Genomic DNA, 18,270 nt, shown 5'->3' with positions numbered 1-18,270 from the left:
CAACCACGTTGAAGCAAATGGTGGGTATTTGTCTTTTCTAATGGCTGAGTAATACTCCATTGTATACATAAACCACATCTTCTTTATCCATTCATCTTTCGATGGACACCGAGGCTCCTTCCACAGTTTCAGCCATTGGAATTTCAAATTAAATTCAAGCCTTATTTCCAACTGTCTGATAATGTAGAAAGAGTTCAGCATTGAGAAACAGGCAGGAAAATGTCTAAACATTCTGAGCCTATTTCCCTATCTGTAATATAAGGAGCAATAATATTATTACTTGATAGTGTTTTGTGAATATTCTGTATTTCATCTGGCAACCTACAATAGAAATCAAGGATTAAGCACCTGAGACCCTACCATTTATTGGTACCTCCTATGAACCAGGCATTGGTCGAAGAGCTTGGCATATATTAACTCATTTATCTTTAAAACAAAGACAAGAAATCCAAGAGCAGGACAGCACTAATCTAACCTTTTTTTTAAAAAGGCACCAAGGTGCTAAGGCACTTGCCAAAGGTCATATGACCAGGGGGTGATGGAGCTAGAATCATAACCTTCCAACTCCAAAGTCTAAACTTATAACAAGTAACATTTCCTAACTCTTATCCTCCCCTAGTTAGATATATATAGCTGGAGTCTGCATAGGGTCCCTTACTTAGGTTGATGGAAATGCCTTTTCACTTTGTTTTAAAGAATTTTGGGTTAATAAAGAAGACAGATGTGATAATTCAGATTCCAAACTCTGGATTCAAAGTCTTGTGTAAATTTGGATCACAGTGAAGGATAAGAGCCTGAACATTTAACAGACCAGAAAGGAGAGTGATTAAAGACTTACAGTGACCAAATAGCTAGGGATTAATTGCTTACAAAGCAAGTTTATTTTTATTACAAGAGGTTAATTCATTTATGGATCATGTGCAAATCTTTTACAAAGTATGGGGAGAAGTTGGAGCAGAAGCAGATATCTCTGAAATGTTCTCACCTTCCTGAGAGTCTATAGGTTTTAGAGAGAAGATGTACATGAAGAGAAAATAAATGAAAAGAATATACATGGTTTTGGGTTTTTTGCTTTTTGGTTTTTTTTCTGGGTAACTGTTTTACTTGTTGAGACACATATTAGAGATGCCCCATTAGGAAAAGTCCTTCTGATATTACATTCACTGCAGTATTTAAAACTAAATGCTTATGCAAATTTTTTATCACAATCTTTGTTAAAAAATAAATCCTATATTAAAGAAACATTTTGTTCAAAATTTGCCTAAAACAAGAAAAATACAAATATTTGCTTTATTTTATTTTATTTATTTATTTATTTATGATAGGCACACAGTGAGAGAGAGAGAGGCAGAGACACAGGCAGAGGGAGAAGCAGGCTCCATGCACCGGAAGCCCGACGTGGGATTCGATCCCGGGTCTCCAGGATCGCGCCCTGGGCCAAAGGCAGGTGCCAAACCGCTGCGCCACCCAGGGATCCCTGCTTTTTTTTTTAAACACAAATTGTGAAAAGCGTGTTGGGTTGAATAATAAATTAGAGTCAGACTAGGAAGGGCCCTCAAAGCCATTCTAAAGAGTTGTGAAGGTAAAGTAGTGAATAATGAGGGAAGAAAAAAAGAAACTGTATCTGAGGGACATCTCCCAAGGAGAGTGGATAGGTCCCCAAAACTGATTAGATTTAATGAGCGAAGCAAAAGGGGGAACAGAGTAAGACTCCAAGGTAGATAAGTGGTGAAGCCATTAGCCAAGACTAGGCAAGGCATCCCCTATCCCCTGAGAGGAGAAACAGTGGAAGAAAGGGAATAATAAGCGATAGAACGACTTCAGTTTTAGAAATGTTGAGATGGTGCTTAATACACAGGTGTAAATAGCTGATGCGATACTGGGTATATGAATCTGAGTTTGCAATGATTACAACCATAAGAATTTTTATTTATTGCTAGACTCTACGCTAAGCATTTCGTACTCTGTAGCAGAAGCTGCTATTTCTAAATATATGTGCTCCCTCAATAACTATATTCACCTTTATTGATATTAAAAGAACCCATGATTTGTGGCTAAGTACATAACTACTTGGAAAGAGACTGTGTGTCCTAATCTTGCTTGGCTAGGTGTCATTATGCAACTAAATTCTGACCAATGGCCTGGAAGTGGAAGTGTTCTCAAAAAAGCCTTTCCTTATCTTTCTTAATGCAAGAATGCAGACAATGACATGGCTAGGATAGACAGATACTTAGATATAGAAGTCATCCATAGTACAGCAACCACACAAACCAGTACCTGCATACCAGGAGCACCACGTCAGAGCCCTAGGCACCTAGTGAGATTTATTCGTAAGACAAAAGTAATTTGTCTCTTGTTTAGACTACTAATATTTGGATGTTCTGCTTTTTAAAACAAAACCAAATCTTAACTAGGTCATGTACATCATCTCATATAATCCTCATAACAACACTATCATACCTAATTTAAAAGTGAGGAATGAGGGGTGACTGGGTGGCTCAGTGGTTGGGCATCTGCCTTTGGCTCAGGTCATGATCCTGGGGTCCTGGGATTGAGTCCTAGATGGGGCTCCCAGCAGGGAACCTGGTTCTCCCTTTGCCTATGTCTCTGTCTGTGTGTGTGTGTGTGTGTGTGTGTGTATGTCTCATAAATAGATGAATAAAATCTTAAAAAAAAAGAAGGGAGGGATGAGCCTAAGAGAAATGAAGAGAGAGATTTGCCCAAGGTCATCCAAGCAGGAGAAAGTAGAGCTAGAATTTAATCCAAGAAATCCAATGGCAGAGGCCATACTCATTATCCCTAAGCTTTAGGAAACCATCTACTCTTTGATCTATCCAAAGGCATCCCACCTAGATAAAAATCAGTCGTTTCATTTTTTAACTTTTTCTTAAACTATAATATATGTAGAGAAAAGAACACGTCCCTATTTTTTAAATAAGGAGCATATTCAAAGTGTTATCTGGTTTCTAACCTATACTCTTCTTCCTCATTCATGTGCTCATTTTCCCTTGTCCCCAGATGACTATGTAAGCACCATTCTTTCCATGTTTATTTTATGACCCAGAAACACATTATTAAAGTACTCTGGAGACTTCTCTTTTGTAGGCTAGAAAACCACAGGTCCTTATGCTTTTATTTATAGATTTAATTTTCCAACTACTTGAATTATTCCCACTGTAAATCTTTAAGCATTCTTTAATCCCTCTCAATCTTTTACCTAAGTACCCTTCATGGTGGCAAACTGAGCAGCATATATGGCTTGAGAATGGGTTTTTCACAGCACTTCCTTTGTGCCAGGCCAGGATTCATGCATTAGGCCACCCATCATATTGAGTAGATTTAAATACTTGGTGAGTTAAGAAGTTCTTTCTGTTTTTCGGAGACAAAGAGAGCTTTGTGTCATTGCTGAAAAGCCACATAAATAACTTGAAAACAAAGAGTTTGTCAATTACAATCTGTTCTTTATATTTTCAGGATTTGAATTTGGTTAGCCATAATCCACTAAAAGTCATCTGTAGACAGGAAGGCATGGGAAAAAGTGGTGCAATAGTTTCTTTCTGGGACAGACCCAGGGGGTCAGCAAATAGGGAGAGGTACACCATGCTCGAGAGGTACAATTTCCATGGGTTAGGACATTGTCATGAGGAGGAATAATCTCAAGAAATACAGCTTGCTGTCACACACCCCCAGAAAAATCCAGGTGCCCAAATAGCTTAGATTCAAAAGAAAGATCTATGCCACTGTGAAATTCTAAAATTTAGAAGATAGGTCTAGAAGTTAATTTGTTTCCAGATATTTGGGTAAAAATTTTCAGAAAAGAAACATGCCTTTTGCTAAGAAGGAGTACTCAGAGGTAAGATTAGAATCTCAGAAGGTTCTCTAAAGATGCTCAGAAATATGGAAAATTGAAAGTTGAAATTCATCAACACTGTAAATTAATTACAGAGATGAAATAATCTTACAGGAAAGAAACAAAATTTACATGCAAATAGATAAATAATGTGAAAGATTTGCAAGTTCTGGAGATACTATCATTAAAAGTGATTTTTATTATTTTAGTATAATGATAGGAACATGAAATTTAGATCCAAAAGTCATGTGCATCACACAAAGAATGGATCTCTCTAATATATGAAAACTGCTGTTAATAAATTTAAAAAAGACCTATCACCCCAATGAAAAGGGACATGAAAAGATAGTTTACAGAAGAAAGACAAATAGTTCTTCTATATTTGACATAATGCTCCACTGTACTCAAAATATGACAATTAAAAATTAAAACTACCAATGAAATACTTTTCATCTCTCAAACTGGCAAGCATCAAAAAGTGTAATAAAACATTATTTGCAAGACTGTGTGAAATAGACCCTTTCATAATTGCTGGCAGGAGTGAAAATTGATCCAATTTCTTAGGAGAACAATTTGGCAATATCTATCAAAATTACAAAGGTATACATCCTCTCACCCACAAGATGCACCTACATCCTTAAGTCATCTACTCCCACATCTTGAAATGACTTGTGTTCAAGGCCTTTATATTGTAGCATTTTAAAAACCCGAGTATAGCTGACACACATTGTCACATTAGTTTCAAGTGTACAACATAGTGATTAAAAATGTTTATACATTATGCTATGTTCACCACAAGTACAGCTACCATCTGTCACCACACAAGGCTATTGCAGTATCATGGACTATATTCATTATGCTGTGCCTTTTATTTTTCTGACTTATTCATTCCCCAACTGCAAACCTGTATCTCCCACTCCCTGCACCTCGCCCCCGTCTCCTCTCTGTCAACCATCAGTTTGTTTTTTGTATTTATAGTCCCAATTCTGCATTTTTTTTGTTTGTTTATTCTTTTTTGTAGTTTTCTTTTGGATTCCACATGTGAGTGAAACCATGGTATTTGTCTTTATCAATCTACCTTATTTCACTCAGCATAATACCTGCTAGGTCCATCCCTCTTGTCTTTGAAGGCATGATCTCATCCTTTTTATGGCTGCATAATATTCCTGTGTGTGTGTGTGTGTGTGTGTGTGTGTGTGTGTGTGATATCTTCCTTCTTTCTTATCTTTTGATAAGTGTCCTATTGATGGACACTTAGGTTGCTTCCATATCTTGACTATTGTAAATAATGCTGCAGGAAACATAGCGATGCATATATATCTTTTCAAATTAGTGTTTACATTTCCTTTGGGGTAAATATCTAATAGTGGAATTATTGGATCATATGATATTTCCATCTTAATTTTTTGAGGAAGCTCTGTACTATTTTCCACAGTGGCCGTCCCAGTTTATATTCCCACCAACAGTATACAAGTGTTCCTTTTTATCCACATCCTTATCAACACTTGTTTTCTTGTCCTTTTAATTTTAGCCATTCTGATACATGTATGGTGATATCTCATTATGGTTTTGATTTGCATTTCCCAGGTGAATGATGTTGAACAACTTTTCATGTAGTCTGTTGGCCATGTATGTTTGTATATATTGTAACATTTTTACCATGATGAAAGATTTTAAACTATTTAAATCCTCACTGATAAGGGCCTGGTTTGATCAATAGTGAATCACTCAATCAATGCCCTACTTAGTTGTTTCAAATAAAAATTGAAGATGAATTCTTTATGCATAGATCTGGAATGATTTATGTGCAGAGTTAATAGGTGAAAGAAGTAAGGTACAGAATAAAATGTATAGTATTTTAGCATCAGCATAAAAAATGGTAGAGGAGATTTCTATTCACTAGTATATGCATAGAATATCTCTGCATAGATAGCCAACTAACTAATACTAACCTAATGATATTGCCCCAAAAGGAAAATGAGTGGGTGGAGGACAAATGTCAGAGGGAAATTTTCTCTGCATAACTTTCTGTATCTTATAAATATTGACCATAGGAAAGTAGTAGTTCTTTTTTATCTAAGAATAGTTCACATACAATGTGAATTGTTTTTAAATTAAATAAAAGCTAGATTAAAAAATCATCTAGGCTTGGGATCCACCTCTCTAAGAGTTATTTTAACCTATTTTGAAATACAATTTACTATTTTGGAATTTCCCTAGCAATAAATGGTACTTCTTGCCTATCACACATTATTTCAGGGAACCAATGAGAAAACAAGCATGAGAGCACTTTGTAGACTATAAAGTACTATGCAAAGGCAAAAAAAAAATTGTGTATATATAACAGTATTGACTGAGCCTACTGTACTGTAAAATAAATACCTATTTATCTTTACTGTAAAATAAATACCTAATATTCTAATAGTTTTGTTGAAACTCAGTTTAAGAATATCGTACAAATTCTAACCCATTTATTTGCAAATTGTTTATTCTGGCTCCAAACAATGACTTTTTTTAGCCTTAAACACAAAAAAGAACTCACCTCATGTCATGTAATATTAAAAGATAGTCATGTGTAACTCAAACAATAACACATTTAATGTACTAGGAAAGGGAACACCTAGGTGGCTCAGTCCAGTAAGAGTCTGCCTTCAGCTTAGGTCATGATCCCAGGGTCCTGAGATGGAGCCCTACATTGGGATCTCTGCTGAGCAGGGAGCCTGCTTCTCCCTCTACCTTCTCCCTCTGCACCCCCTTCCTGTTCATACTATCTCTCTCTCTGAAATAAATAAATTAAATAGTTTTTTAAATGTTCTAGGAAGGCTTGTGATCTCAAAAAATCCTACTGTGAGGATTTGCTTACCAGGAAGAGAACTTTTAAAGAATAAACAATTACCCCAAACATGAGAACGTATGTATATAAATGCAAATTATCATATATCGAATTTACCCTAGAAAGAGATAAATGCCCCATGTACATTCTAGAATGAGAATGCCATGTATGATTCATTTTCTTGCCAACTTCTGTTGATTGATGATATCTTCTTGTATCATTCTGTTGAATGAGATTCCAAGGCAAACTCTGGACTTAATGGGAAAATATGCAGCAATAATTATGTCTGCCATGTATGTGAGAGTAAGGAATAGTTGGAAGGCCAGACACAGTCACAACTGCTCTCTACATTCGCATATGTTTCCCCTTTCTGCCCTTTAGCACCATAATTTCCTACAAAAAGATTGCTAGGAAAGAGGTTCAGGATAGGATTTAGGCAGACTGGTAGTAAGAAAGAAAGAAGTGTTCTCCTCCCTAGACTTCCTTAGCAAGAAGAAAGGATGAAGAGATGGAAGAAAAACTTGTTTGGAGCTCAGTTAGTTTTTCACTCTGGTTATTATCATGACTAGTTCATATCAATACTACTAGATTTCATTTATATACAATGTAATCAATGAAGGTCAAGAAAGTCCAAACAGTAGCTCATTTAAATCAACATTAGAATCCACAGAAGTTGAATGATCTCCTTTTTGTGTATGTCTCCTTTTTTTTGTTTTGAGATTTTTATTTTTATGAGAGAGAAAGAGAGAGAGCGCCAAAGCCTTAACATGTATATACTTTGATTCTCTATTTAAACTTTAAGGGTATGTGGTCTAAGTAAATAAACATGGCTACATGAAGAAGATAATTAAGGAAATGCTTGTCGCATAAAAGTTTATAGCAGTTTATAAACAATAGTTTATAACTTTTGAAACAACCTAACTAGCTAAAAATTGGGGATTGGCTAAACAAATTGTGGGATATCTCTACAAAGGAATCTATTGTCATACCCATGATGTAGCAGATTATCAAATCAAAAGATGCTCCCTAATCACCAATAAGTGACAAGAGCAATTATAAATTATAAAAGGAATGCATAATATAATCTTCTTTTAGGTGATACTATAATATTGTTGAAAGCCTACATACCAAAATATTAACAGTGGTTATCTATGGGTGGTGGTATCACGGGGGATGTGTACTTCTTTTACTTTCTACATATATTTATTTCCAATGCATTCAATAGACAAGCATATCCTTTGTAGTAAGCTATACTTGAAACTTCAAGAGGAGTAGACTTTGTTATATTCATTGTTTATGTCCAAGATATAGCACAAAATATTGCACATAAGTGTTCCATAACTGTGTGTCGAAGAAAAATATATTTAAACATATATTTATATTTAGTTATTATAAATAAAAATAATATAGGATATAAATATAAGAAATATATATTCTCTAAAGCAAGAGTTGTGGCAGTCGTAATCTCAGAGGAAAGCAATATGTAACCAACACGACCATTCACAGAAGAAACAGTCACACAGGTCAGGCCAAATAACTACAGTTAAAGGAAGAAAACCACTAAGTAATCACTAAGTAAGTAGAACCAGCAACTTAGCTAAGGAAGCCAATGAGTATACTGAGTTCTAGAAACTGCATCCTCCACAGAGGGCCTAAGAAATCCAGGCTCTTGGCCAACAGGACTGACTCAGGCCTCCTTCACTTCCTTCTGGAATTCAAGTGAAAATAACTCCTCTCTTCTGAGCCCTGATCAGTAAGCTTGTTTCACACAGCTAGGGTGGGTGCTTAGAACCCTCCAGTGGGCTGGAGACATTTTGTAAGATAGGGAGTGTAGTCTGGAAGAAGGAATTTTTGGATTTTAAATGAGAAACAACTCTGCCATTACCAGCGTGTGAGTTTTGCCAAGTTGCATTTTCGTTTTACTTGTTTAGTATGAATTAGAAAAATAGCTGTTTGTCACAAGATTGAGGACAAAATGGATAATGACTGAAAAAAATTAAGAAGTACCATAACTAGGTGTTAAACTATAAAATATATTATCTTTACTACCCTAGAAAGAAATGCCCCATGTACATTCTAGAATGAGAATGCCATGTATGATTCATACGGAAGATGCTGAAATATAATATGTACTTAGGTTTTGGAGACCAGATACAAGTGGACTTGGGTGGCAGCCCGGGTGGCTCAGCGGTTTAGTGCCGCCTTCCGCCTGGGGTGTGATCCTGGGGACCCGGGATCGAGTCCCCCGCCAGGCTCCCTGCGTGGAGCATGCTTCTCCCTCTCCCTGTGTCTCTGTCTCTGTCTCTCTGTGTCTCTCATGAATAAGTAAAATCTTCAAAAAAATGAGTGGACTTGGGTAACTAGATGAACACATGCAAATCTATTGGTTAAGTCTCTGCACGGAAGCATTCCTAGGTTTTTAGGTTATGACAGCCACAAATAGATGTGTTAACTGGAATAGCAGGGTGTGATTTTGCTGAACTTCGATATCTAGAGACAGGTCCCGACAACGCACAGGAATACATTTGCATTCCATACTTATTTTCCTATTATCTGAGCTCTATCTTCTATTCCACACCAAACAGCAAGCCCTTCCAGACAGCCCCATTTGTACAAATAAAGAGCCATTACTAATTTGTCATGAAATGCAGAAGGGGGAAAGTGTGGCACAATAAATAAGTGTACTGAACAGTAACAACAAAAGGATGTGAAAGATTGCATAGGTTAATGATTAAAATGATAACCAAAGGGATGGAGTAGCTGGGGAGGGGTTAGGGATTCTTAAAGGAAAGCCCATTAGAACTATAAACAGAATGATCTTTTTTATTAAATCTGCAACTTCAACTCATTCAAGGTGGCTTTAATACAAGAACATAAGAGACAACACAGTGTGTGGCAAATGAGCTGTGATGTCAAGTGGAAATGACTTCATTGTTGGCATTGGACTTATTAGCTAAGACCTTGAGCAAGTAACTTTTCTGAGCCCCAGTTTCAATATCTGTTCAAAAAAATAAGAGAACAGTTGTAGGAATTACTGATAATCTATGTGAAGTGCCCAGCTGACATGTAGGTGCGCATTAAGTAGTATCCATTGACAGTGATGACCTCTCACCCATAAACCTCAACCAATGTACCCAAGTAGTTTTATTCAAAATAAACTCCTTCCTCTGAAAACATAATGGAATTAACTAGGGAGGGGAAATCCTCTCCTTGCGCACTGAAGGTGAGTCACTGGCAGGCAGGCCAAAATTACACAAAGGGAGTGTTACTGATTTGAATATTGCTCTAAGTGAAAATTTTAAGCAAGATTTTCCAAAACAGCTTGGTGCTCTTTTGGCTTTTCTTTAAGTGTTGTGAATTTAAAGAATTTATTCAAAGTCTGTTCCTTAGGGCGCCTCGGCTCAGTCAGTTAAGTGTCTGCCTCTGGCTCAGGGACCCTGGGATGGAGCTCCACATCAGGCCCCCTGCTCCATGCAGACCCTGCTTCTCTCTCTCCTGCTACCCACCACCCCCACCCTTGCTTGTGCTCTCAGTCTCTCTCTCTCTCTTTTATTTTTATCTCTATCAAATAAATAAATAAATAAAATTTTTTTTAAAAGAAAAAAGAAAGAGTATAGGTAAAGTAAATGAAACTGTAGACATATGCAGACAAATATTTTACACGGCTGTTTTTATGGAACTGTCAATCAATCTCTCTCTCCCTTCCCCTGCCCTCCACACACACTAAGGATGAGCATCATTTTAGCTAAACTCAATGTCAGCCTTGCTTCTTTGTTACCTTTACCTGTCCTTACTCAAATTATTCTCCTCAGATTCCAAACTGGTCCTCACTATCCGATTGTGTGAATCCAAGATCAGACATCTCTAAAGCTTATTGTCTACGTGGCCATGACATTATTGTTTGGCTGTCTTCATTAACATGACTTCTATTGTCTTCATCAACACAACTTTTTTATTCTAGGAAGCTCTGGAGCAGAGAGATAAATGTTTATCGATTCTCAATGCTTTTTGAAACACTCACCTCAAGACACTCATCTTATGTCCACCAATCCAAAACTAGTTTATCATAATCATTAGCTAATTCTAATTAAGCCCTTGTATTGAAAGACCCATTTTAAACTCAAACCCAAAAACCACTTAAATAGTCCAACATTGTCCTTCCTGCTCCAAGATGCTATTAAAACTTTGTCAAGGAAGAAAGCTTACTTACCATGGTAAGCAACAAACTCAGTTTTGCCTTAGCAACAGGCTGTTTTGGTAGTATTTTTAGGGAGCTAGCATTCAGCAATTGCAAGCCTTCTTGGAGCGGGTGTTCTTAGTTTGATGATTATAGTATATAGGAGGGGGGTGTATGGGTATAATTTGATCTATAATAAGAAAGGTTTTTATATCTAGTGTTAATGTGGCTGCTGCCTTTTACTGTTTTCTTCTGTCATTACATTCTTGCTTTACCCTAGTGAAATTCCCTTAAGCTTTCTTCTAAATGCTGTACTTTCCCCTCACTTTCCTTTGTTCTTCTGGTGTGCAATGAAAGGTCTCAGGCATTCCGCACATCTAAAAGACTACAACCATGACCCCATATTCACTAGACAACAACTCACTGAAGATTATCATAATCCTCCAGAGGACCCTTCTCCTAATTAGCAGATCTCTCCCTGGTCACACTAGCTACACAGCTCAACCTGGCCAGTCCAGAATTGTTACATCTCTATAAGTGGTTACTGAGACAGCTTCACAGCTTCTGAGGACAAAGAAGACTGTCTTTTCCATGGAAGAACAATGCTTCAAAAAAAAGCTAAAAAAAAAAAAAAAAAAAAAAAAAAAACTAAAAAAAAAAAAAAAAAGAACAATGCTTCAAAACATCCTTTGAATGGCTACTTTCTAACCTAGGGAGTCTCAACTCATGTTATTTTATTGCAGATTCCTGTTTCCTATTTTTAAATTCCCCTCACCCTTATGCCCACCAACTCCCAGCAAGTTGCTGCTTTAACAGGTGGATCTTTGCAACCTAATGTTTGTAGTAGTCAAGACCAATACAGAAATGCTTTTAAGCATTTTTATGATCATGGAGATTCTGATGCAACCATTGTAAATTATAAAATCATCATGGATCAGCAAAGCCATGCTGCAGTTTTCCATTTGGAAACCAGCAATGAAGTGTTTAAAACAAAAGAACAATGTGAAGATAAAGCAAAAACAAAGATTGGTATCGTTGGTGGGCTAGCTTTTCAGAATGGTAGAAGATATTAACTTTTTTTAAAATGAGGCAATTAATTATTATATAATTAATAATAGCAAGTTATATAATGAATAGTTTCCTTGCCCCTTGTTTCATGCCTTTTTAAAAACTTTTCCTTTTATCCTTTTGGTCTGCTTTTTAAAAAAGTTAGTGTTTCATACATTTTGAAGTGGCATAACTAAGGCGAGGCCACAACAAAAATATAAAAAGAAATATAGAATAACAGGTAATAGCTGCTTTTTCTGCTATGGACTTATAACTGTTAATTTCTATTTTGCATTACTTCTCCCGGAATAAATGAGAAACAGATTCAAAAAAAGGACCTAGAACATTGAGATTTTTAGTAATCTAACCCACTCCCCACTTAGCAGAGCAATACATTGACAACAGTGGCGAGACACAAGCTTTTTATTATACATTCCCTAATTTTAAAAAATTAGCGTGTTTAGAACATACATGTACTATACATGCATAAATTTTATACATGTCTTATTATACCAATATAATTCATAAGACATGTATGGTACACAAAATTGAAATTTTGTTAAGTGTGGAGGCTAAAAATACAGAAATAGAAGATACCAATTTTTGTGTTTAATCCAAAAGATTTTCCTACATTCCCTGAGATGAACTAGTCTGAACTATCAAATTAGACCTTTCAAGGTTTTCCTTGCATCTTTAAGAAAGTTTATAATAGGGCAGCTCCGGTGGCTCAGCAGTTTAGTGCCGCCTTCAGCCCAGGGCCTGATCCTGGAGACCTGGGATCGAGTCCCACGTCAGGCTCCCTGCATGGAGCCTGCTTCTCCCTCTGCCTGTGTCTCTGCCCCTCTGTCTGTCTCTCATGAATAAATAAAATCTTTTAAAAAAAAAAAGCGCAGCCCCCAACACACCAAAGTTCTAGATTCTCTCATTCTACCTTAAATAGATTAATTAATTAATTAAAAAATCTCACTCTCAGTCTTCATCTCTGGGATGATCTAGTTCTGCAAGGAGAAAAAGCAGCACTGGGGTGTAAGAGGCAGACACAGACAGAGGAGAAGCAGGCTCCATGCAGGGAGCCCGACGCAGGACTCGATCCCGGGACCCCAGGATCATGCCCTGGGCTGAAGGCAGGCGCCAAACCGCTGAGCCACCCAGGGATCCCTCAAGGGTGCTATTCCTGACAAGAGCCTCCGCGGCAGCCAGAGCAACGTCCAACCGAACTGGCCTCAGATCATTTCATAATTCGGGGGTGGGAGGTGGGGGGTGGGGAGCTTTGAATCTCTGTCTTGGCCCCTGGCAGACTAACCTAGGAAAACAGGCTTGTCGGGGAGAGAGAGTGAAAAAGTGAACCAGGGGACATTTCGGATGCTGGGGTGCGGCACGGAGTCTCGTGTTTATTCTTCGTGCCTGGGACACGGCCGGCTTTGAATCAGAACATTAAATACACAGCACCGCAGCCTGGGCCCGGCCCGGCCTCTGGCGTGTGGCGCGAGGCCCTCCGCCTCGCCAGCGGGCCCGGCCCTGGTTCCGCGCTCCCGGGAGTGCCGGGCCCCCGCGCAGCCGGCGCAGCTCGGGTCACCCCTGGTGGGGGTTTCTCCGCTCCTGCCTCCCCCGCCGACGCCGTCCCAGGAGGAGGGCGGAGAGGCGCGGCCGGGCTTCCTCGCCGGGACCCCGCGGGCCTCTGCGCGGAGGGCGGAGCGGGAGGGGGGCCCGGCGAAGGCGGGAGAGGGCGAGCCGGAGGGGAGCACGGGGAGGCCGGGAAGGGCGTCACTGCTCGCTCTCCGCTTCAGGAGCGGGCGGCAGAGGCGGCGGGGCGGAGCGGCGGCGGCGACGGGGTTCGCAGCGGTCCTCGCCTCCACTCCTCCGTGGGCCGCGCGGAGGGAGCGCGGGCGCGGCCGGCTGCACCCACCCGGGCCGGAGGGCAGGGCGCGGGGGGGGGGGTGCTGCGCTGGGGGGCTCCGCGAGCTGGGCGGCCGCGCGTCTCCCGGACACTAGGGCTCCGGCTGCACCCACGCGGGCCGGAGGGCAGGGCGCGGGGTGGGGGGGGCTGCGCTGGGGTCTCTGCGGGCTGGGCGGCCGCGCGTCTCCCGGACACTAGGGCTCCGGCTGCACCCACCCGGGCCGGAGGGCAGGGCGCGGGGCGGGGGGGGGGCTGCGCTGGGGGGCTCCGCGGGCTGGGCGGCCGCGCGTCTCCCGGACACTAGGGCTCCGGCTGCACCCACGCGGGCCGGAGGGCAGGGCGCGGGGGGGGGGCTGCGCGGGGGGGCTCCGCGAGCTGGGCGGCCGCGCGACTCCCGGACACTAGGGCTCCGGCTGCACCCACCCGGGCCGGAGGGCGGGGCGCGGGGGGGGTGCGCTGGGGTGCTCCGCGGGCTGGGCTGCCGCGCGTCTCCCGGACACTAGGGCTCCGGCTGCACCCACCCGGGCCGGAGGGCAGGGCGCGGGGGGAGGGGGGCGCTGCGCGGGGGGCTCCGCGGGCTGGGCGGCCGCGCGTCTCCCGGACACTAGGGCTCCGGCTGCACCCACCCGGGCCGGAGGGCAGGGCGCGGGGCGGGGGGGGGGCTGCGCTGGGGGGCTCCGCGGGCTGGGCGGCCGCGCGTCTCCCGGACACTAGGGCTCCGGCTGCACCCACGCGGGCCGGAGGGCAGGGCGCGGGGGGGGGGCTGCGCGGGGGGGCTCCGCGAGCTGGGCGGCCGCGCGACTCCCGGACACTAGGGCTCCGGCTGCACCCACGCGGGCCGGAGGGCAGGGCGCGGGGGGGGGGCTGCGCGGGGGGGCTCCGCGAGCTGGGCGGCCGCGCGTCTCCCGGACACTAGGGCTCCGGCTGCACCCACCCGGGCCGGAGGGCAGGGCGCGGGGGCGGGGGGCGCTGCGCGGGGGGCTCCGCGGGCTGGGCGGCCGCGCGTCTCCCGGACACTAGGGCTCCGGCTGCCATCGGGCCGCGGCCGGGACGGAGCTCCCTGCGCTCCCCCGGGGGCCTCGGCGGCGCGGCCCCGCAGCTCCACGCAGGCGGCGATGCGGGCGCGGAGGGGCGGGCGGGCGGGGGCGCGAGGCTGCCGCCAGCCGCCCGGAGCCGCTGTTCACTGCTGAAGCGCCGGCCGCCGGCGCCGCGCTGCCCGCCTGGAGCGACTCTGCTAGTACGGGACGCACGGGATGCCCGGGACGCCTCGCTCGCAGCCCGGACCTCCGGAGGCTGGGGTTCTCCTCGCCCGCCGCCGCCTGCTGCACTCGCTCACCCGCTTCGCCCCGGAGAAGGTCTGCCTGCCGGCCGCGCTGCCCCAGCGCCTTCGTCTTCAGTTCTCCGGCCTCCCCGTCGGCCCGCGTGGCGCTGCAGACCCCGGCGGCCAGGCGCTGCGGCTCGGCCTGCGCGGCGGACCGGGCGCGGCGGTGCGGGGCCGCTGCGCTGGGGCTGCGGGACTGCAGGACGTGCTGGCGCTCTCCCGCGGCCCAGTGCTCCCGAAGCGCTTCCTGCGCCTGCGGCACCGGGGCCGCCCGAGCAGCGGCCCCAGCCTTGGCCGCGCGCGCCCCCGCCGCTCCGGGCGCAGGTGGCCGGCGACGACCGCCGAGGCACCGGGGGCGTCGGGGAGCCCCGCTCGGGGGCTGCCGGACCCGCTCCGCTTTCTCTTCTTCGGAACGCACGGCTTTTGGGATGAGATCCTCTTCACTTTCTTGGGCAGGCAGACGGGCCGACCAGCGGCCACACGTCGCTCTGGTCCTCCTTTCTGTAGGGCAGCTGCAGCTTCGTGGTGGAGAAACTCTACTTCCACCTGCACTGGAGCCGCGGCTGGAGCACCTGGAAGCGGTGCCCGTCTACGTGACCTTCCTCTACGCGTGGGAGCTGTGCCGGGGCCTGGGCCTCCGCTCGTGCGGCGCTTGCTCCGGGGACTATTCTCACTACCCACTCAATTTCATGGGCCTCATCACCCTGATGTATTTACCTGGTTGGATATTCCTTAGTGTGTACCAGGACCTACTTGGTGTTGTGCCGGGTTCAGTACATACCAACTATCTAAAAGAAAAAAAAAAAAAAAGTCATTCGAGTCCCGCGAACCAATTCGATTTATTTTTACACGTTTAAAACGGAGTGGTTATTTTAGCCTTTTAATTTTTATACGGTTTCCTAAGCTCTTCTAATATGTTTTATTCGACTTTTCGGTTTTTCTGACACTTTGGAACCTATGCATAATACAACATTTTGAAATTTTACTCGAAACATAACTCAAAGTACTTGTCAATATTTAAAATCCCTTACAAGCCCAAACAGCAAAACCATGATACCTTAACATCAGAAGCTGTAGTATATTCACTTATTTGGGCATGGGTGGGTGATAACTACTAGGTTTTTGTTGTTGTTGTTGTTGTTGTTGTTGTTTAAGAATGAAGTTATTCAAATCAGAAATTAATGATCTACAAGATTTGGTGAAATTTTCTAATTCAGTGATTTTTTTTACTTTCTTTTTAATCCAATTTCATTTTAATTCCCTGCCCTATTTACCAATCACTGCTGAAACTCAGTGTCTTTTATTCCTAGAATGACAGTTAATAACTCTTAAAGTGCCTCCCTCTAGCGCGCAAGTGGAAAGAAACTGACAAATGTGAAAACACATCCTATGGATCGATTTTTAAATAAATCTTTTCTAGCAACTCAGGTGACACTGTGTTAAGATTTTTGATCTTCATCCTGGAGATGATTGTTTTTCCAATATGGATTAGCCTTAAACGCCAAGTGTGTTGACATTGATCAGATGCTGTGTTATCTATAGTTGTAAACTTTTGTTCTAAAATGTTCACCTTATATGCCCAAAGGCCAAGCAAAATTTTATCACCCACAATAGTATTCTAACCCTAAGGACTCTTTCTACACGGAGCTTCAAGAACAGAAACAGTTCCTTGGAATAAAATGAACCTGAATGTTCATTATCCTCGCATTAGACCTAATTGCTTACCGTGAATACAGATAGGCGTTTTCAGAGTATTTCTGCCACTGCTCACTTGTAATCGTCTTTCTTTTTCCTTCTGGACCCACAGAGTTCTTGGGCCAAACCTGATGTGCTAATGTGCAGTATAAATCAATGATAGCTTTTTGGTGACTCATTATTGTCTGGAAGCTCCAAAGTTAATGAGATGATAAAAACCGCTTTAAGAAATCATGTCTAGGGATCCCTGGGTGGCGCAGCGGTTTAGCGCCTGCCTTTGGCCCAGGGCGCGATCCTGGAGACCCTGGATCGAATCCCACGTCGGGCTCCCTGCAAGGAGCCTGCTTCTCCCTCTGCCTATGTCTCTGCCTCTCTCTCTCTCTCTCTCTCTGTGACTATCATAAATAAATAAAAATTAAAAAAAAAAAAGAAATCATGTCTAATCAATAATAATGTACTTTAAGGTTGTTTGTTGTTTTATTATATTTAGAAAAGATGTAGAATTGAGTATAGCTCAGCCAAGGATGACTAACACTTTAACAGTTTTCGTTATGAAAATTATGAGGAAAACTTACAGTTTGTACAAATGAATTGTTTCCGCTTCAAATTATTAGCTTGTCTATGCTATGAAAGGGGACTTCTTTCTGGTTTCAAAAAATATTTGCTATGGCAGTAAAAACAAATATGTATTTAGATGATTGTTGGGAATAATTTTGAGAATGTTATTTTAATTCACTATCTGAGGTTGTGAGCTAAATTATAAATAATGCAATATAATCAACCCCACCTGTGGAATGGATCGTGTCAAACTGATTATTTTAGCTAGTCAAAGCTGAGTAGCAAACCAAATGTTTGCAGAAAGTTAGTGTCACTTTATGAAACTTGGTCATAGGTAAAGGATTTCTGAAAACACTGGCCAGAGAAAAGTAGTATAGACACTAAAGTTAGTCAGATGCTAAGCAAATATTTGTAATATGAATGTGACCCATTGCACAGGAATCTGAGTTAGGTGTGGCACCACACCACACATTCCTGTGAATGCTTAACCAAATCCTTGACTTCTAGGATACTTGCTAAATGTACATGTTTGCACTTACATCCTTCATATACGGCTCCTCATCCCTGCTTACCTGCTTACCAGCGTTCCTAGGTTCAGAAATCTGTCAGGAAGTAGGAAAGCCTGCTACTTTTTGTTTGTTTGTTTTTGCTTTTAATGTTAATCCTATTTTAAAGAAAAAACCAAGTTTTCCATCCATTCAGTTCATTCAAGAAATAATTACTGTGCACCCATTATTTGTAAGGCATTTGCCTAAATTCTGCAGATACAGCAATGACCCAACACAAACAAAATCTGTCCTTATGAAGCTCAGGTATTAGTGTTTTGGAAGTTATACTTAACTCGGAAAGCTACTGTTTTAGTACTAGGCAGTGAGAGGCAGTTGCTAGGAGG

At 42.9% G+C, this 18,270-nt stretch overlaps 1 pseudogene; it reads left to right on the top strand.

Annotated features, from left to right (window-relative positions):
- The first annotated feature begins 3,823 nt into the window (after window positions 1-3,823).
- Window positions 3,824-16,821, top strand: LOC144296589 (uncharacterized; annotated as a pseudogene).
- Window positions 16,822-18,270: the final 1,449 nt, after the last annotated feature.

This window comes from Canis aureus, chromosome 24 (genome assembly GCF_053574225.1).
Source record: "Canis aureus isolate CA01 chromosome 24, VMU_Caureus_v.1.0, whole genome shotgun sequence".
NCBI classification, from domain to species: domain Eukaryota; kingdom Metazoa; phylum Chordata; class Mammalia; order Carnivora; family Canidae; genus Canis; species Canis aureus.
Note: the sequence above shows the minus strand (reverse complement) of the source record. Positions and strands in the feature narration are given on the sequence as shown.